At 43.2% G+C, this 19043-nt stretch overlaps 1 protein-coding gene across 1 annotated transcript in view; it reads right to left on the bottom strand.

Annotated features, from left to right (window-relative positions):
* The window catches only part of LOC124478834 (LIM domain containing preferred translocation partner in lipoma), a 97482-nt gene extending 80925 nt beyond the window's left edge, over window positions 1–16557 (bottom strand). Inside the window, exons 1-3 of the mRNA XM_047037299.1 lie at window positions 16259–16557; window positions 14142–14450; window positions 1704–1756 (exon numbers count right to left, since the gene is read on the bottom strand). The gene's annotated coding sequence lies outside the window, so the exon portion shown is untranslated. The remainder of the gene's footprint in view (window positions 1–1703; window positions 1757–14141; window positions 14451–16258) is intronic.
* Window positions 16558–19043: the final 2486 nt, after the last annotated feature.

Below are 19043 nucleotides of genomic sequence, written 5' to 3'. Positions count from 1 at the left end.
AACATCTGCTGTTGTTATTCTATAACGTTGCTTCCTTCTGTAAATACCTAGCCTAATTCCTTCACTGTTCATGAGACTAGGTCTCGGAATGTAATCACACAGTAGTGATCCTATTGAGACACGTGACACCAATAATGGTTTACACTTCTTGCTCAAAAGACTCTTATTCTGTTTTTATTTTCACTTGATTATTAGACTTGGAATGTCCCCATGACTGCTCATGCTGTCTGAGATCCCTGACCCCCCTAGGAGAGCTTGCTTCACATTACCCTGACCCCCCCCAGGAGAGCTTGCTTCACATTACCCTGACCCCCCCCCAGGAGAGCTTGCTTCACATGACCCTCTCCCCCCCCCAGGAGAGCTTGCTTCACATTACCCTGACCCCCCCCAGGAGAGCTTGCTTCACATTACCCTGACCCCCCCCCAGGACAGCTTGCTTCACATTACCCTGACCCCCCCCAGGAGAGCTTGCTTCACATTACCCTGACCCCCCCCAGGAGAGCTTGCTTCACATTACCCTGACCCCCCCCAGGAGAGCTTGCTTCACATTACCCTGACCCTCTCCCCCCCCCCAGGAGAGCTTGCTTCACATTACCCTGACCCCCCCCCCCAGGAGAGCTTGCTTCACATTACCCTGACCCCCCCCCCCCCCCCCCCCCCCCAGAGAGCTTGCTTCATATTACTAGCATCATGTAAAACCTCTTCTTTTATTTGACTAATCAGACGGAGCCTGGTGGAACTGTAGGGTCGTTTTGGAATGTTACATAACCTAAAGCACCAAGCCTTGCATTTTTTGAGGCTAATTGACTGAATTGAAGATGCATTATGGGAAGGGAGGGGATGGGGGTGGAGGGAGGAGGGGTTGGGGGGGGGGGCAGATGACTCCAGAGTCCTTATGTCACCAAGACAAACTCCTGCCCTGCTCCTGGCCTCTTTAACCCCAGCGTTTTGACTCAGGTCAACTTACATAATCCCCCTCCGCCCCCCCTCCCTGCTCCCGGCCCTCTGAGCGTATGGAATGTGCAGACGCGAGCGTTATGTAAAAGAATTAAACAAACTGGTGATTTCTAGTTCATCTCAGACATGAACTAGGGTGAAGGAGAAAACACACAACATGAAAAACACCCCGGTCGGAGTGGGTTGTGTCTTAGAGACCACAGGGAGAGAGAGCGGCCAGGTCCTAGTCTCTCTTAGAGAGAGAGCAGCCAGGTCCTAGTCTCTCTTATAGAGAGCGTGGCCAGGTCCTAATCTCTCAGAGAGAGAGCAGCCAGGTCCTAGTCTCTCTTAGAGAGAGCGGCCAGGTCCTAGTCTCAGAGGGAACGGCCAGGTCCTAGTCTCTCTTAGAGAGAGAGCGGCCAGGTCCTAGTCTCTCTTAGAGAGAGGGCGGCCAGGTCCTAGTCTCTCTTAGACAGAGAGCGGCCAGGTCCTAGTCTCTCCTAGAGAGCGACCAGGTCCTAGTCTCTCAGAGAGAGCGGCCAGGTCCTAGTCTCTCTTAGAGAGAGGGCGGCCAGGTCCTAGTCTCTCTTAGAGAGAGGGCCAGGTCCTAGTCTCTCTTAGAGAGAGCGTGGCCAGGTCCTGGTCTCTCTTAGAGAGAGGGCCAGGTCCTAGTCTCTCTTAGAGAGAGGGCCAGGTCCTAGTCTCTCTTAGAGAAAGGGCCAGGTCTTAGTCTCTCGGGGTGGGGAGGAGGGGTCAGTGGGACTTACCAAAATCTTCCAAACTGACAGCGGGACCAGGCAGTCACTGCAGGATCAGGCTCCTGAAAAGAAAAAATATGGACTGAGTTGTTTGGATTCAATTGGCGGCAACATATTCGGAGACATCCTCAGTTTATGGGAATTTTTATTCATTCAGATTTATTTCACAAATATGGTCATATGTAAAGTATCGTATGCGAATGACAATAAGGAGAAGACATATGCTTGTTAGTTTGTAGTTATTTCATATATATTTAATCATTATCCAAACTAAATCCAAAGTAGAGGATTCAAGGTCATCTCAGTCCATGTTTATTAAAAAAGTTTCAACAATTCAAACTGAAGACTTAAAACATGAAAACTTTAAGCTTCAGGGAGGAAATTCAAATATAATTCAAAGCTTAATTGTGATATATTTTCTATTTCTGGTGTTGTGTGCGTCCCACATCCTGTGTGGATCCAGGTAGGGGTGGGGGAGGACGTCTCTGCGGTCTCACGGGCCCTGAGAGGAGGCGCTCCTCATCCACCAAGGCTTTGTTCTGGGATAAATTGACGTTGTCAGTTTCCCACGTAGGGAAGTGGTGGCGTATACATCAGGGAGCGGGAGTGGGAATTCTGCTGCTGGAAGCGATCGGCATCAGTCATCATGACAGTATTTGTTATTTGTTTGTTTTGGTTTTGGTTTTCTTATTGTGTGCAGTAGCTCTGACTCCAAAGTCTCCAACCGTACAGGCTTTCCAACCCAAAATGAGAACCGTATCTTTGTGTTGAGCTTATCAGGACGGGGAGAAAAGCGATTGAAATAATTTGGCGAGAGAGAAATTTGTACTTGATGTAGAATATGTGAAGATATGATCTGGAAATGTCAGACGAGCTGGCGTCATCATTTGCATACCTTATCTACAGATAAACGGTGTCCATTTGGGAACTATCAGAGGTTGCAAAATACTGTCAATGCCTATAGACAAATGATACTTCCTCCCACAAAAAACGATTAAACTGTAAAAAACGGTTGTAACAAAAATGTAATAATATTGATAGTAAATGTTTGAAACTCCCTCATTTAAATGAACATTTGAGAGCAGTGGAGCACTAAAATGGAATCCATCAATGTCACCTTTCCTCAAAACCCACGGCCAAGTTTGCAAATCAGAAATATGACTGGCCTAATAAATTATACTGGCTCAAAAGAAATACTTATGGCCTAAGGCCATGGCTGGAATCCATAGCTAAGGATTAATTTATAGCAATGACTTCAGCTGGTTTCTTATGCAATCATTCCAATAATCATTACCATTGTAGTAGAATTCTTTCAGGGTGGTTTCCTTCCAGTGTGAAGTAGGATCTTACTTCTCTTATCACTAGTATCTACCACAACCTTCCCTGTATAGAATCCAGTTCTCATAAGAGGCAAACTAATCTTACACACGTGACATTTCAACATTTACACTCAAACTGGAGGTTGATATTCATTCTGTTCAAATAAGTGGAAGGAATTTTAATTAAACTCCAAATCCATTAAAATAATTTAGGTTGAACAATTACCAGGCCAGACGCCGATTGAAAATAAGGCAAAAAGACACAAATACAAAATTATCTATACCGTTTAACGTGCATCACCTAAACCATTCCAAATCCAAGATGAGTTATTGGCCAATCCGGTCACATCAAGGCCATTAACATGTTTCCAAGTACTCAACCTGTCAGATAAAAGTAATTTAGTCTTTGAAAGAGTCTTTATTTCAAAAACGATGATGCACTAGTCCGTCACTGAGAAATTAGATTTCTCTTCTGTAGACCAGAGATAGACAACACAGCAGAACCAGAGAGCTGAAAAGCCATTCTGAAGACCCTCACGTCTCCTGAAGATCCCACCTCAACTCAACCTGAGATGTTCTGCTTTCACCTCAACCTGAGATGTTCTGCTTTCACCTCAACCTGAGATGTTCTGCTTTCACCTCAACCTGAGATGTTCTGCTTTCACCTCAACCCGAGATGTTCTGCTTTCACCTCAACCTGAGATGTTCTGCTTTCACCTCAACCTGATATGTTGCACAGTTTCACCTCAACCTGAGATGTTGCTACGGTTTCACCTCTCCTCAAAGTGAGATGTTGCTACGGTTTCACCTCCATTAATTTACCACAAAGGTGTATGAAGCTTATTTTTGAACCTCTCATGCCTTCATTCTCAATCTTTCCACACTCTCCCACTGTATATCCTCCTAAGAGGAGTTCGCTATGGACAGGCCTTCCTAAGTGCCCTTCAGCAGACAGGTTGATGGGACCTGAGTGTTTATGGCCTGAAAAGGTAGACCCGAGCCACTGAATAATACATATCCCTGAGATCACCTTAGCCTTTTCTTTGGGCTTTAAGGTGTATTTATAACCACCTTTCTTGAAGCCAGAGGAGGGCAAAGTAAAATGCATGTTTTCAGGTTAAATAAATGCATTATGCTCCTCTACTGTATGGCCGGCTCAGCTGTGCTGAAGGGGCCCTGCCTAAGGGCAGGATCCTGAATGCAAGGACAACCTCAGGTCAGGAAAACTCAATCTCACCTGACAGGGAAACGGCCCACCGGACCACTGCAGAGAAAGACAAGAAATAGTCGTGTTGGATTTACTTAGGAAGTGGTTAGGGTGCAAGGGAATCTGGGTAATGGTTTAAACAGCCAGTTAAGGCCTACAGCTACAGCCCTGGTAAGAGAGCTGCAGTACCTTACAGTACAATCGCAGCTACTGTAAGTCATGATGCGCTCATTGTTTCCAAGAATGCTTGTAAGTGGGTTAGACAGACACCGTTGCTGGTTTTGAAAGATTGATGTGCAATTGACTTTTCCTGTCTCTCTTCATGCAGAAGATGCTTAAATCATTCATAGAAAATTTTGTGACCTTTTTTTTTTCCTGGGAAACGAACATTGAGCAAGACAAGGCAGAGCACTTTCTGAACTGTATTCATAATGCATTGACAAATATTTGGGGTCGTAAGCAAGCAGGAATCGTTCCCATGTTAACACGTTTTTGGGAGACACTATTACACTTGGGAATCTTAGGTTAAGTGGTCAACTTAAACATCATATTACACCACAGGACCAGTATACTGTATCTTAGCATGAACTATAGCATCGACCTTATAGTTAGATTTTACCCCATAACATGTATTTATTAGACTATGCGTGTATTTACTTTTAGCAGGGAAACTTGACACCAAAAAGAGGGTAGGTTGATATGCAATTTGGGTTATTTAGAGTCACTTGGAAAATTCAGGGAGAAAAAAAACAAGTAAAATCGGAGACACAATTCAAAATGAACCGTCACTAATTCCGTACTCGACTTATCCTTTCCTCTTCCAACATTCTCAGTCTGGAATGCTCACTGCATCTATCACAAAACATCAGCAGTCCTCGAGGGCATCTGAGAGACACTGAATCTATTTCATGCCAACAAATAAAAACTTTCTATCAGCAACAGCAATCAGAATGAAAGAACAGCTACACACAAATGAGATTAGAAGTCGCATGTGTTTGTTTTGCGTATGAAAAGGGTGAGACAGAACAGGCCGTTCTTATTCCTCCCCTCCAGAGGATCATGCATTTAACCCAGCTCCACTTTCCATACTCACTTTAAGGAATGCCCACTATGTGCGGAATTGGAGCTGAAATGGCTTCCCTTCGCCTCCCTCCCCGTATAAGGCAGCAACCACAGCCCCAGGCTTCAGACCCAGTCTCTTCCTGTTTATCAATCCCCTCTCTGCTATCTCCTCCCTCTTCGGATGAAAACAGATGTACAGTATCATGAACGGCAGCTTACAGGAGTCCGCTACCAGATCACATCGACTCATATCCAAGCAGGCCTGTGTTCATCTTTATAATATCAGGTTATAACTTGAATTATAATCTATGATGTAATTTACATACAACCAATCAAAATATCAGTCGAGTCACTCTTTTCTTTTGTAAAATACACTCAAATTATTATAAAGACTCCAGACAATCCTGGAACATGAAAAAAAGATGTGATGCTGAGGGCAGACTGTTCGTACAAACAAGCTTCAGACTACATAAAGCCCTGCTTGTCCTTGCTCTGACGGTGGATCCAGCAGGGGTTATGTTTACATGTTTATTAAACTACATTTCATACTGCATCTCAGATGTGCCAAAAGCAAACCTACAGTACCTGAAAAGAACAACCTTGCTCCACGATTCTCAGCAAAGAGATTTCTAGAAGAGTACAAAAAAAAAACAAGAACTCACACTTCGAGTTAAGCATGCTTTGTTGCTGACTAATAATTGCAGGTGTGACATTTGAACTCATAGCTGCTTCAAACTCTGTGACTCTGCAGACCGCCCTGAACCCTCTCAGTGGGAGACAGGAGGCCAGATGCACAGCTCTATCTGGGCTGCCTCTGGTGGCTCTTCATGATTGAAGAACAAATGAAAGTTGGACCAGGAGAGGGACTTAAAGGATTATGCTACGCTCTCACAAATGTGCGCATTTTACATTGATCCGTTTGGTGTCAACATAAATGACCTCTGACCTGCAGCACATGGTCCCTTTGACCCCAGATTAAGTTGACCTGCAGTCCCAGTAGCTCTGCTCCCATGGTGTGAGAGAGCATCCCCCTGCAGGTGAATCACTGAGGTGTGGTTATATCCTGCTCTGATTCACCCCAACACAAGTAATACCTGTTCCACAGAATACAGGACCTCTACCTACAACACACCTAGCTTTCCCGTTGTAACAAGGCACATACATGCACATGTGGAGTGAAAAAGAAGCTTTACTTCTATCAGGCTTTGACAGACTGTCAGAATGGCCCTCTTCCACCCCTCCCTCAACTTACATTTGCTTTTAATAGCATTGACATTGCTTTATAACCTAAATCTTACTGTATTAATACCCATGACGACCCTGTAAACCTTTAGTTTCCCATTTGGCTTAGCTTGGGCTCTGTTCTGTCTGTTTGTTTGTTTTGTATAAGTTATGAACCAAATCCAATTCAGCTTAATTCCAAACGGGCAACTGATTGAGAGTGTCCGAGTCCCAGCATGCAGTCCTTTCTTATTTGATTTGCAATTTGGTCTTAAAGAGTGCACATATGTTGTCTGTGGTTATACATTCACAAAAACTGCACATTTCCTGTTTGATTCTTAGGGTGCAGCTAAAAAGAAAATTTGAGCTTTTTATCCAGTGATTATTCCAGTATTTTAGCATCCCTGAACTTTGAGGAAGGAAGGAACGTGCTTTTCAGGTACATCTGCTGCATTCAAGTGACAGCTTGTAATCTGAATGGCGCAGAGTGTTTGAGCAGGCAAACCCTAGCTGTGATGGTGATTCCCGGGGTTCATCCTCGAGAGAAATGGTGGAACACGGTGCCATGCTGTCAGCATTAAATAACCAGTTATAATTATCATGCATTCATCGCTGTCATTCAGGAAACAGATGCAGATCTTTCTAGTCCAGTGCTTTCGCTGATAGGCTTGAGACCAAAAAAGCTGGCTTAACATTGACCACATACTTCCCAACAACACAGCACTCTGTACCAGCGCCTGGCAGTCACAAACAGTTTCTTGTTCACGTTTGGTTGGTGGTTCTGCTGGGGTTCAGGAGTGGCGGTTCTGGCACTGCGAGGCCTTGAGAACAAACTGCTCTTCAGGAGTGGCGGTTCTGGCACTGCGAGGCCTTGAGAACAAACTGCTCTTCAGGAGGGAGGTGTAGGCAGGGTGTAGCGTCCAGGAGGAGAGAGAGAGCTTTAGCGTAACACTGCTGAAGGGGAGATGAGAGCTGTGAGGCCAGGTAGATGATTTGGGTCAGATGGTTATTGCAATCCTGGATCACAGGTATTTAATGACGGTATTTAATCCCAACAGGAGACCTAGTGACAAATGGGCTCTGTGCACAGAGACACTGGTGGAACCTTCTCTCTAGACTTCTCAGCGCAATCAAGGAATGAGATCAGCGAGAAAGTCTAGATTTATCGGTTTATCCACCCACAAAGCAACATCTTTTTTATCACACCTACACTGTAAATGTGGTCACAATTGTTGCTGTTTAGGGCTTCCCATGGGTTCAGCTTACATTCCTCTAAGACAGCACATTTACTCGATGCTCTGCTAGTAAACGAATAGCCTGCGGCTATCTGTACTAAAACTCTACCCAGGAGCTTTTAATTCTAATGTTTTACATAAAATGAGATACTGACAACTTATTCAACAGGCACACTGCATAATGTGTTCCAAGTACAGTATACCTATTCTAACCTTTTCTTTCCATAGGCTAATTAAGTTCAGAAAGCAGACCCATGCCAAGTTAAAAGTCAAACTAACAATAGCTGCAGAATAACTCTGCAATGTCAGTGATTCCAGCTATAAAGGGTCATTTACATTCTCTTTTGAACCTGTAACACTTCAGTTATGTATTTAATATCCCATTATAGCTCACCCCAGTCATTCTCTATCCCACTTTCCTCTCCATTGTGCTTGGTAATGAGAACCCTTCCTAGTGGTATTGCACTTTTAAGAGGCTTTTAAATCAATTCATAGATGATAGACTTTTGAAAACCACCAGCCAACTTTTAATCTCTTTGAATACCAGTAAGAAAAAAAATTGAGTTTAAAAGCACATTAGATTGTTCGATTTTGCAAATGTGACAAATGTACCACTAATGCTACCTGTTGCTTGAGTTCTAGGACAGTTTTTGCTTGGATGTGTACAGATGTTTTTCTTGCCATTATGCAATCAAATCTATCAAGCATCTAGCAAACTGTGGTGATGCAGAACAGCTTGGGAATACGGTTTAAATATAAAACTAGGAACAGCCTTTTAGCCTAATCTCAGAAACATTGTAAATGCACATGCGGTTAAATCCACATAATGCTGTTCGTGGAAACAATTAGTCACTGATAATTGTGTTCTAATAGCGTACACACAAACATCTCTAAACTAAAATACTGAGAAATGAACTGTTCCATTTTCCTAGCAGAAATATCTAACATTCTTGCAGCTGTATCGTGGAACATACAGTTCGCATATAGTCAAGTTGTAACATTCTGTGATAATGGTCCATTAACTATTCCTTTTATGTTAAGTAGGATTGTAAAGTACATATACATACACATACACCACATAGCAGTGTAAGGCATTACTGAAGTATACTGGCAAAGGAGCAGCATTAGCGTGGTAAGCTATATGAAAAGATTTCAGCTTCCTAAAAACTGTTAACCCCTGCTGAGAGGGTTCCACACACATATTTTAGATTTGAGATATTTTACATATTATTGAATTTAGGCCTAATCTGTATTTTATTTTTTTCTCATATGAAAAAGATTCAAAGCCAACAGTGATCGGATTTGGCTCCCAAATCAAGGCTTAAACGCACCAGAATATAGCACATATATCTTTCTCTCTCTAATGTTGACACAAGGATGAGACTCTGACCTGGTTAAGTGTTATGAACATAAAATACATTTCTTCAGCTTGCACGTAGCATTTCTCTTTTGCTAATTCTAATGAATAAAAAATATATATAACTGCAAAGTAACCAATCACACCGATCAATACGAATGTAACCCAGCATCCTCTCCCTCCCTGCTGGTTTCTGCTCCAGGCATGTGTTGGTAGGTCAATATTGGCTTTGTGTTTTGCCAACAACACACATCACTACATGAACAGGCCTTGGCAGGCAGGCAGCTGGCGGCCAGTGATGGGCATGTGCATGCATCCATTTCTTTTCACGTTCCATTAGCAGCAAGATGTTGCCTAATCTGAGATTAATCAGTTCATGAACTCTGATCCCCAACCACTGAGAGGTCGGGGATGGATAATTCTACTTCTTGACGTAATGCCATAAAGCTGTCTTGAACGACTAAAATCATCCAGCATTTCAGGAGAACAAAAATATACTTTACGAGATATAATCATTAATGTGAAAGCTATTACATCTCTGACATATTTCCCACTTGGCGTGTTATGTTCCCTTTAAAAGCTACAGCACCTGAACTACCTTTAACCCTGGAGGGTCAGTCTTGCTGTTCCAGCCTCACCTGAGCTAACCTCACAGACATATAGGGACCACACGGTGCATTAGGTCAGATTAACTCCTCCAGTTGGAAAGATCCTGAGAGCCTACGATTACTAATGAATATAGGGTCTGGATGTTTACGAGGGGAATCTCTACTGATTCGATCCGAAGCGTGGACTAATAGAGAGGGTCAGTCACGCAGCCTGCCCATGCTTGGTTTCTCTCTGGCCCACTTAGGAGGCAGCTAGAAAAGGTTCTGTCTGCATGTTGGTTGAAGAGTCAGGGTTAGGAGTAATCGCTCAATGCTAATGAGTCCACAACAGAGAACATTATTTATAATGAATAAGTCAGAAGAGGACTGCATATCCTCTATGACACTAACACCCCCTCGTAGCACAGTATGGACCAGTCTGTCCTGCCTCAACACCGATATACTAACACCCCCTAGTAGCACAATATGGACCAGTCTGTCCTGCCTCAACACCGATATACTAACACCCCCTAGTAGCACAATATGGACCAGTCTGTCCTGCCTCAACACCGATATACTAACACCCCCTAGTAGCACAATATGGACCAGTCTGTCCTGCCTCAACACAGATATACTAACACCCCCTAGTAGCACAATATGGACCAGTCTGTCCTGCCTCAACACTGATATACTAACACCCCCTAGTAGCACAATATGGACCAGTCTGTCCTGCCTCAACACAGATATACTAACACCCCTTGTAGCACAATATGGACCAGTCTGTCCTGCCTCAACACTGATATACTAACACCCCCTCGTAGCACAATATGGACCAGTCTGTCCTGCCTCAACACAGATATACTAACACCCCCTAGTAGCACAATATGGACCAGCCTATCCTGCCTCAACACTGATATACTAACACCCCCTCGTAGCACAATATGGACCAGTCTGTCCTGCCTCAACACAGATATACTAACACCCCCTAGTAGCACAATATGGACCAGTCTGTCCTGCCTCAACACAGATATACTAACACCCCCTAGTAGCACAATATGGACCAGTCTGTCCTGCCTCAACACTGATATACTAACACCCCCTCGTAGCACAATATGGACCAGCCTATCCTGCCTCAACACAGATATACTAACACCCCCTCGTAGCACAATATGGACCAGTCTGTCCTGCCTCAACACTGATATACTAACACCCCCTAGTAGCACAATATGGACCAGCCTATCCTGCCTCAACACTGATATACTAACACCCCCTCGTAGCACAATATGGACCAGTCTGTCCTGCCTCAACACAGATACATACATCATTCTTTGGAGCTTTATCTATTTTTGTAACAATTACCCCTGGGTGTTTGTTTCCAAAAACCACAGTGGATGAAACCTGCAGCTGCTTGTGTTTACACTTCAGAGCAGGGAAAGGTTACCCTGTTTCCCATCTCTTTACTCTGAATAACCCTATGATGCTCTGCTCAGAGAAAAGGTGCTTAGACGCTTGGCTGTACACCGATCAACAACCAGACACCAACAGAAACCAATCAAACCTTTAAAGGGATTCTCTTATTAAGGAAGTTAATCGGCGAGTTTTTCACATGAGCCTCCTAACTCAGATTTGGCTTCTAATTGCTCCAGTTAATCATGAGTTTAGGTTCCGATGTTGACAAGCGATTCATTTGGAAGTCAGTAAAAACATCTAATCTCACCCAATATGGCACTGCTAACAACATTTTACAATTACGGAGAGTGGAAAATGAGACCAGATTAAACCTCCCATTTTAAGACACTACAAGAGACCAATCTGGTAACCATGACAGTAGACCATGGGTTGACAGGAATATTCGTATTCTTATAAATTCCATTCTGCGCCATTTTCTATTTTTTGTGATGTAAACACGCAAGTGCATCCTCAAAACAGGGATTCACGTTGATGGTAGAAAAAGGTTAGAAAAAAAGATAGATAGATAGATAGATAGAAGTTTATAAACAATGACCCAGTGGTGGAAAGTGTTAGGGTTTAGAAATGGGTCGTAGTAAAGCCATGGGATAACATTTGCACTGAACTAATTACAATTCTGTTACACAGAAAAATGTTGGCAATATTTCAGCAACTGATAAAACCAGCGAAAAAAGGAAGAAGTGAAGGCAGCTAGGGTGCAAACAGGATGGCTCGCCTCCAGGGACCAAACACAGTCTGTGGGTCTTGTGTAACATCAAGCTAAAGGTAATTAGATTATAACACCATACTATCATTAAAGTCGGCAACATCTTCCCTTGAAGCTATGTTAAATCCTATTACATTTACCTATCCCCCTCTACTTTCTCTGTGGGATGGGAATGTGTGTCAGGAAACGTTTGAAGTGTCAAACTTATAGCAAGAGAGAAGGTCAGAGGTGTTGCAGATTAGGCCTGTTAGCTAGGCTGTGTCCACCACAACACTCCACACTAACATCCTGCGTTGGGCACAGGGAGACAGAAATTACATCAGGGGCTAAAGAAACATCACGTAAAACACACTAGAGGAAGCAGACAAGGTTAGCGGCCCTGGATGCGATGGAGGATGGCATTGATACTCTTAGAAGGTTCTATCCACTAACTATTAACCATCCAGAAATAGAGAAGTGTTCCTTAACGTGAAGATGGATTATGGACTGATAGTCTCACCACCCACGCAGTCACAACAAGGAGTAAACAGACCAAATGTTTCTGATCTATTCATGTATTTAACACTCTATGGTTGGATTATGATTACAAGATGATCTTTCAGCACTTTCTCCTTGATGTGATATTCAAGAGAGCAGCTGACTTGAAAGGGCTCTGCTTAAGGTATAGAGCAAAAGAAAATGACAAGTCATGCCAAAAACCTTTTCAAGAAGAAATGTATGTAGTTAGCCTAGCATATTAAATGAGACAAGAGTTCAAATCTCTACTCTGAATAGGATGTTGAATACCAGAAAAGACAGATTTGACAGACAGTAGGTAAGATAACAACCAACAGCATCTTTAATGCTAAGGTTTAAATGTCTAGAAATCTACTGGAACTGACAGGATCATATTGACAGTAGAATCTTATCAAGCAGTCATTCAAACCCTCCGATCATCCTAGAGATCTGTACTCTGTCCTAAACATGTGTTGTGTCCCCAGCACTTGGGCCGTCCTTTCGCATATCACCACTTCTAAAATGCATCAAATGAGATATATCCTTAAATATATAATCCCCCATGTCAGCAACCAACAATTCAAGAAGCACAAGATTAATACCATTCTCTTTTTTCTTAAAGACATATTTGAGCCATAACTATTGAGGCCTTAAAGCATAAAAGGGTGTGCTCTTTAAAGTCTAACATCTCTACAAATGAAATGATAGCACCAAAAAGCAGAGAACATGTTCTGCCCAGAGCCAGACTCCGCAGTCATCCTCACCGTGGTGAATCGCCACCCCTGCTGAACGCTCTAAAGACCTAACCAGACAGTACAGTGGCACAGCACGATACTCACAGCATCTTGATTCTCTTTAGAAAACAGGAGCAAGTCTCACTGAATGTCAGTTTACTGTTAAGGTTCCTTTTATTCACAGTCAGCCTTGTGCCGCTAAAATGACTCACATCACCTCCTCCACCCTCGTTCAGTCACCATGAGGAGATAAACATTTCCAAATATGGAGAAGAAATTGAGAAAGATTTCAGGGCTATATCAATTCGGCTTGCTTTTAGGGACTGGAATGCCAAATTTTTTAACACAAAGTCTCATACAACGCTGTGGTGCATGCCTCACAGACGTCCTAATAATAACCATGATTGAAGAGAAATTTTAATGATGGAGTTGAGTTTGATCTGACCTAAGATGGACTATACTGTGGGCTTGGCTGAAACTCCAAGGATTATGGAGGGAAGGCAACATGGCAAGGCATGTTATGGAGGGAAGGCAACATGGGCAAGGCATGTTATGGAGGGAAGGCAACATGGCAAGGCATGTTATGGAGGGAAGGCAACATGGGCAGCTGTGGTTTCCCAAGGGTCTGCTGCTCGTTTCCTGACTTCAACACCAGACACAGATGCTGTTATTTGTTTCTTCAGATTAAGCAGCGTTGTATAACACAGCCTGTCTCCAGAGACAAGCAAAGTATGGAAACTGCAAATCATCATCATGTCATTCATCAAGTCAGAAGCATCTATCAACAGCTCCTCTTCGACAAGTAGCCATGACACCAAACTCAGTCCTTGGTCTCCGCTGCAGTCAGACACCATGCAGTATGTTATACTAGGCTGTAACATACAGCTGGGCTATTTTCAACTACAAACTCAGATCCAGTATAGAAAACGTGTGTTATTGGCACTAACGTGTGGACCGATTCAATCATCCAAGCATTATAGAGAGTCTCAATTGATCACGGAAATCGATACCAGGGGTCTGGTTCTTACAGTATGAGGCTGTGTTACAAGCCTACCTTCTCTCCCTATGGGTGCACAGGCCTCGCGGCGGATGAGTCCTCAGGTTGCTGCGTACCCCCGACGGATGAGTCCTCAGGTTACTGCGTACCCCCAACGGATGAGTCCTCAGGTTGCTGCGTACCCAAGACGGATGAGTCCTCAGGTTGCTGCGTACCCCAGGCGGATGAGTCCTCAGGTTGCTGCGTACCCCAGACGGATGAGTCCTCAGGTTGCTGCGTACCCCAGGCGGATGAGTCCTCAGGTTGCTGCGTACCCAAGACGGATGAGTCCTCAGCTCAATGAGAAAGCACCTCGCCGTCCACTATCTGAAGAGGAAAAAACATATGTTTTATAATAATAATGAGTGCTGCTTCCATACCAGGGGCCCTAGTTAACCAGGACTGAAGGCATCCAGGATAGTAATCCTAGTGGTTTATGTGTACGCCTTTCAATTCTGCTACACTACAAACTGAATGATAAAATGATCCTTCACACGATCCCTGTGTTGGACAGCAAAGAACAGGTGCAGCTCAACATCTTGAACTCTGCGTAGGAGCTAGCGGGAAGCAGAAATTACCTCAGAATACACCTGTGTTGCATCAGCAGCAGTAAAGGTGCACTGTTATTCACATATCAGACCACTAAGCGTGATCATATATTGAGTCATAAACATCTCGGCCTTTTCAACGTTTAGCATGATGTGGTTTTAGTGTTTTTCCGTCTTATATTATCTACACCGTCTATACACACACATATGCCTGTGTTCTTATCTAAACAGTACTAGATGATCTGTAGTTCACTACAGAGAGGAAGCTATGAGGGCTGCTGTATCTGAACTGAGTCGAGGTAGTCTGGGAACCCACAAGCCTGTCTCCTTTTCCTGCCTGCAACAGGCTCACTAAAACATCCCATTAAACACTTACAGTAGAACAGCTTGAGTCAACCTACCAGGGGGGCAACCTAGATGCAGCTCTGGGACTCCACTTTAAACTTGAACATCGTCAAGGCTGTCAAATATGTCCTTTTTTAGCTGGAAATTTTTAAAGACAGTTCCGTTTAATGTTGCCTGAGTCAAAATATGTGTGGATGACACAGATATATTCAGTTTGATGATTGAGCTCCCGGGGGAGCTTGAAGTTATGGATTTGAAATTCATATCAAAGTTGATGTGAATCTTTTCAGCACGAAAGACTCATGAATTTTCCTGCATGTTAGCAAACTATATTGACTTTGGAGTTGAACAATAGGCCTCTATATTGTCTAGACTGGTTACCTTGCCTTTCTAAAGCTTGAATAATGTAGTGTGACATTAGTGAACAATAAAGTACTTTATCAATCTCAAGATATCTACCTGCATACTTTCAAACTCACTATGTCTAAAAAAGATAGTTTAATATGGAGTTATTGTCTAGTTCACTTATTATGAACTATTCAGGCCCACTGTACAGTGAACATACATTATCTATGCTGGTTAATCATAGCCCAAAGCTGAACACGATAGCGCATTGATAAGCAGGTTGTCTAGAATGTGTTGCGGGTAAACTCTGACAACATTTGAGTCACTTTTGAAACGCCGTTTACATTAAACGTGTATACATGTGTGTGTAGCTGTGGCTAACAAGAAAGCTAGCTGGCTACGTTGCTCCTCAAGCGCTCAGAGCATCTCTTCCGCATACCAAAGTCGGAGAAGCAGTCTCTGCCCCTCCTTGATGTTGTGGGCTAAAAACACAAACCGCATTTAGGCTTCGTTAGCGAGCAGGCTATGTAACTCAGGGTAGAGAGCTCTCAAGTTCATAAAAATATCGTTATACAAACACAACTGTCTTTAGTGTAATGTAAGATCTAGGTGTCGGTTAGGCTAATAATGCCGGTTTGTGTAGCTAGCGAACGAGATGACAAACCCCCTTTAGAGAGCCCACGCCCTCCAACTGAACTACGGATAGCTAGGGCTAGCTACAGTACACTTTGGGCTAACTAGCTAGCTAGCTAGCTAATCATCTCAAAGAGAACAAGAAGCAACAAACAAGTGTCAAAACAACTTTAACTGTACGTACAGACAAAGCTACAAACACTGCCGTCTTTACTCAAAAACCATATGGTTCTGCAACAAAGGAATAGTTTCAAAGTCCCTTACCTCGCTCTCTCTAGGAATATAGCTAGCTAGAGTTTCAATTCCCTCACAAAAGTCTAGCAAACTTCTTTTTCCCAATTCTAGACCAGACTGGGACAGCAGCGGCCGCTGACGTCACAGCTCCAAATTCCAGCCGACTCGCTGAGTACAGATATTTGCCCATGTAAGGCAAGGGTATATGTGCTATTACGCTCTCTTCCTCCTATCCTGTGTGTCTGTTGTCGTGCAAACACTGTTTTGGCTCAAAGTAATCATGAGAATGATTAGGAAAGACATTTACAGCCCGGAACAGGCCAATAATGTACGCAAACTGAAAGTATATATTGATAGCCACGGCCATAGTTCTGCTGAATGAAATGCCATCATTACTTGTTTTCAAAGTGTCAATAGGCTAACACAGTGAAAGAGGAAAGGGGTATTGATACCGGGCTTCTTCAACCAGGCTCCGCTGTCTAAACTGAACAACAATCAGATAAGTGATGTTTCCCTATGATAGGCTCCTATAGGCCTGTTCTAACCCTGCCAACTACCGACAATGAAAGTTAACTCCACATCCACAATGATTTTTACAATGCAAAGCAGACTGTTTGCATGTTCCTGATTGAATGCAAATGATGCTAACTCTATGCCATATTTCACTGCTTGCTTTTAACAGTATAGCCTCGGACATACGTTAAGATGAACAGCTTAACAGAAAGGATCCTTTCTTATCTTCTTGTTTGTGTTTCATCAAATTCGTTTTGATAAAAGACCTTCTGTTGACGTACCCTAACCTCCACGGTTGTGTTTTCATAGCCAGAAAGAGATTTGGATGGAAGGGTGGTGCAGGTTTAACTGGTTTCTGGCCGTGACACAGTGGTGAATTTCTCATCTTTGTCACAAATGTTCTTGTCTGTTTGACGATCAGTGTGGTGAAACGGGAACTGAGGAATGGCTCTTAAACATCCAGCAACTAAAAGCTGTGAAGGAATAGAAAGGATAAAAACACGTCCCTGACCTGTATCCCCACACAAGAACTATGCCCTCCAACCCCATAGGTCACTTCAGCACAGGGGCAATTCTAGGATCAGACCTTTAGGGGTGCTCAGCCCCCAATAAGAATGAGACATGAATACAGTTCCTTGCAAACGTGCTAAACCCCCTTGCTAATAACAGGCATGCAAACAGGTCAGGGGTAAAAAAAAAAAAAAGGTGATAAGGATACGGCGAACCCCTGACCCTTAGCGTTTATTTATTTATTTTTATTAAATGTATTACATTTTTCAGTTAAACGCATGAATCTGGTGCACTTTGAGAGCAAAATTAAGAGGCTAGATCTATGTAGAATCTGTGCTCTTGTAAACAATGTCATGTTCTTTTAACCATGAAGACATTTTTTTGTAGCATACATCATAAAAAACTGTTAAACAAATGGGATTGAACTACTTTTTCTTTTTTTAAGTCAAAAGCATCACTTACTGTAAAGCTAACACACATCCAATAGACATCATTTTTTATATTGTATTAAAATTGTTTCTACTAGATGTGAGATAGGTCTGTAAACCTCTCCCCACACTGCCTCTGATTGGCTGTGAGGTTTAGGCATTAGGAGTGACGATTGGTTCCAGAGGCAGTTGTAAAGTCGGGAAGCACGGTTAAAATGCTGTGTTGGCCACGGCCACTACTTTTTAAATTTTTATTATTATTATTTTTAGGGGTGCTGAGATTAAATTTAGGGGGTGCTTGAGCACCCCTAAAAAGGGTCTAAAATCGCCACTGCTTCAGCAACAGTCACACCGAACGCAACCCGTCAGGAGCTGAACATTGTACCCCTTTGAATATCGTTCACTAATTCCTTTCCTCGGCCTGATAGGTGACTGAAGCACACCTTGTTCTTCAAGCAATGTTTGTGCATGAAAACCCTTCGGAGACCTGATTATACCTTTGCGCTTCCAGCAGTTTGTAAACTAGGCCTACTTTACCACGCATGAAGAAGCATGAGAACCCACCATTCACAGATCTAACGTGCTGATAGACCAAACGATTGCAGCTATTTATTATTTTTTCTTCTGTTTCAAGCCCTGGGTCCCTCATCTCTGGGTCTCAGGGCAACAGTGAAAAGGTAATCTCATTTGTAATGTGTGACAGCTTATTTACAGGTCTGCCTGCCTGCAATTTTCTAATGAGCCCGCAAGTGCCTCTTCTCCGTCTCTCAAAGCTGATTTCAAAAAGACACCCCGAAACAATTCACAAAACAATTACCACTGCGCATGCATTAAACCCCTATTCCTGTCATAAATCAAGCTCCAATTATCATGCTCAGATTAGAGGGAACCAGACTGTGATCAGGATGAACCAGGGCTGAAAGTAACTGATGTTTAGAACCCTCCTGTAGGTTTGGTAAGAAGAATCAGACTCTCACCACAGTGCAAACCCCTGAACAGACTGACAAGTTCATGTTCTTTCAGGTAGGCCTATATTAGCTACATTTCACAACCTTGAACCACCCTGTAGTCCACTGAATTATGTGGAACTAAAGAGCGGTACAAATTGAAAGAGAAAGGTTAAAGGGGTAACAAAAATAAACTTTTTATGACTTTGGTCTGTGTGACAGCGGCTTTTGCCATGAAGCATCTGATTTCCTGTTTTCTACAGTGGGTGTGATGCATGTTGCCCTTCCCGTACCGCTTCCTCTGAAACATCAACCTCGTGCAGCATGCCAGAGTGCGAGAGAGAACGAGCAGCTGCAGACTGATAAAAGAATGAAATAACATGTCAGACTTCTGGATGCAAAGCCGTATCCAGCGAG

This window comes from Hypomesus transpacificus, chromosome 16 (genome assembly GCF_021917145.1).
Source record: "Hypomesus transpacificus isolate Combined female chromosome 16, fHypTra1, whole genome shotgun sequence".
Lineage (NCBI taxonomy): Eukaryota > Metazoa > Chordata > Actinopteri > Osmeriformes > Osmeridae > Hypomesus > Hypomesus transpacificus.
The sequence above is the reverse complement of the archived record's forward strand: the minus strand, read 5'-3'. Positions and strand labels throughout refer to the sequence as shown.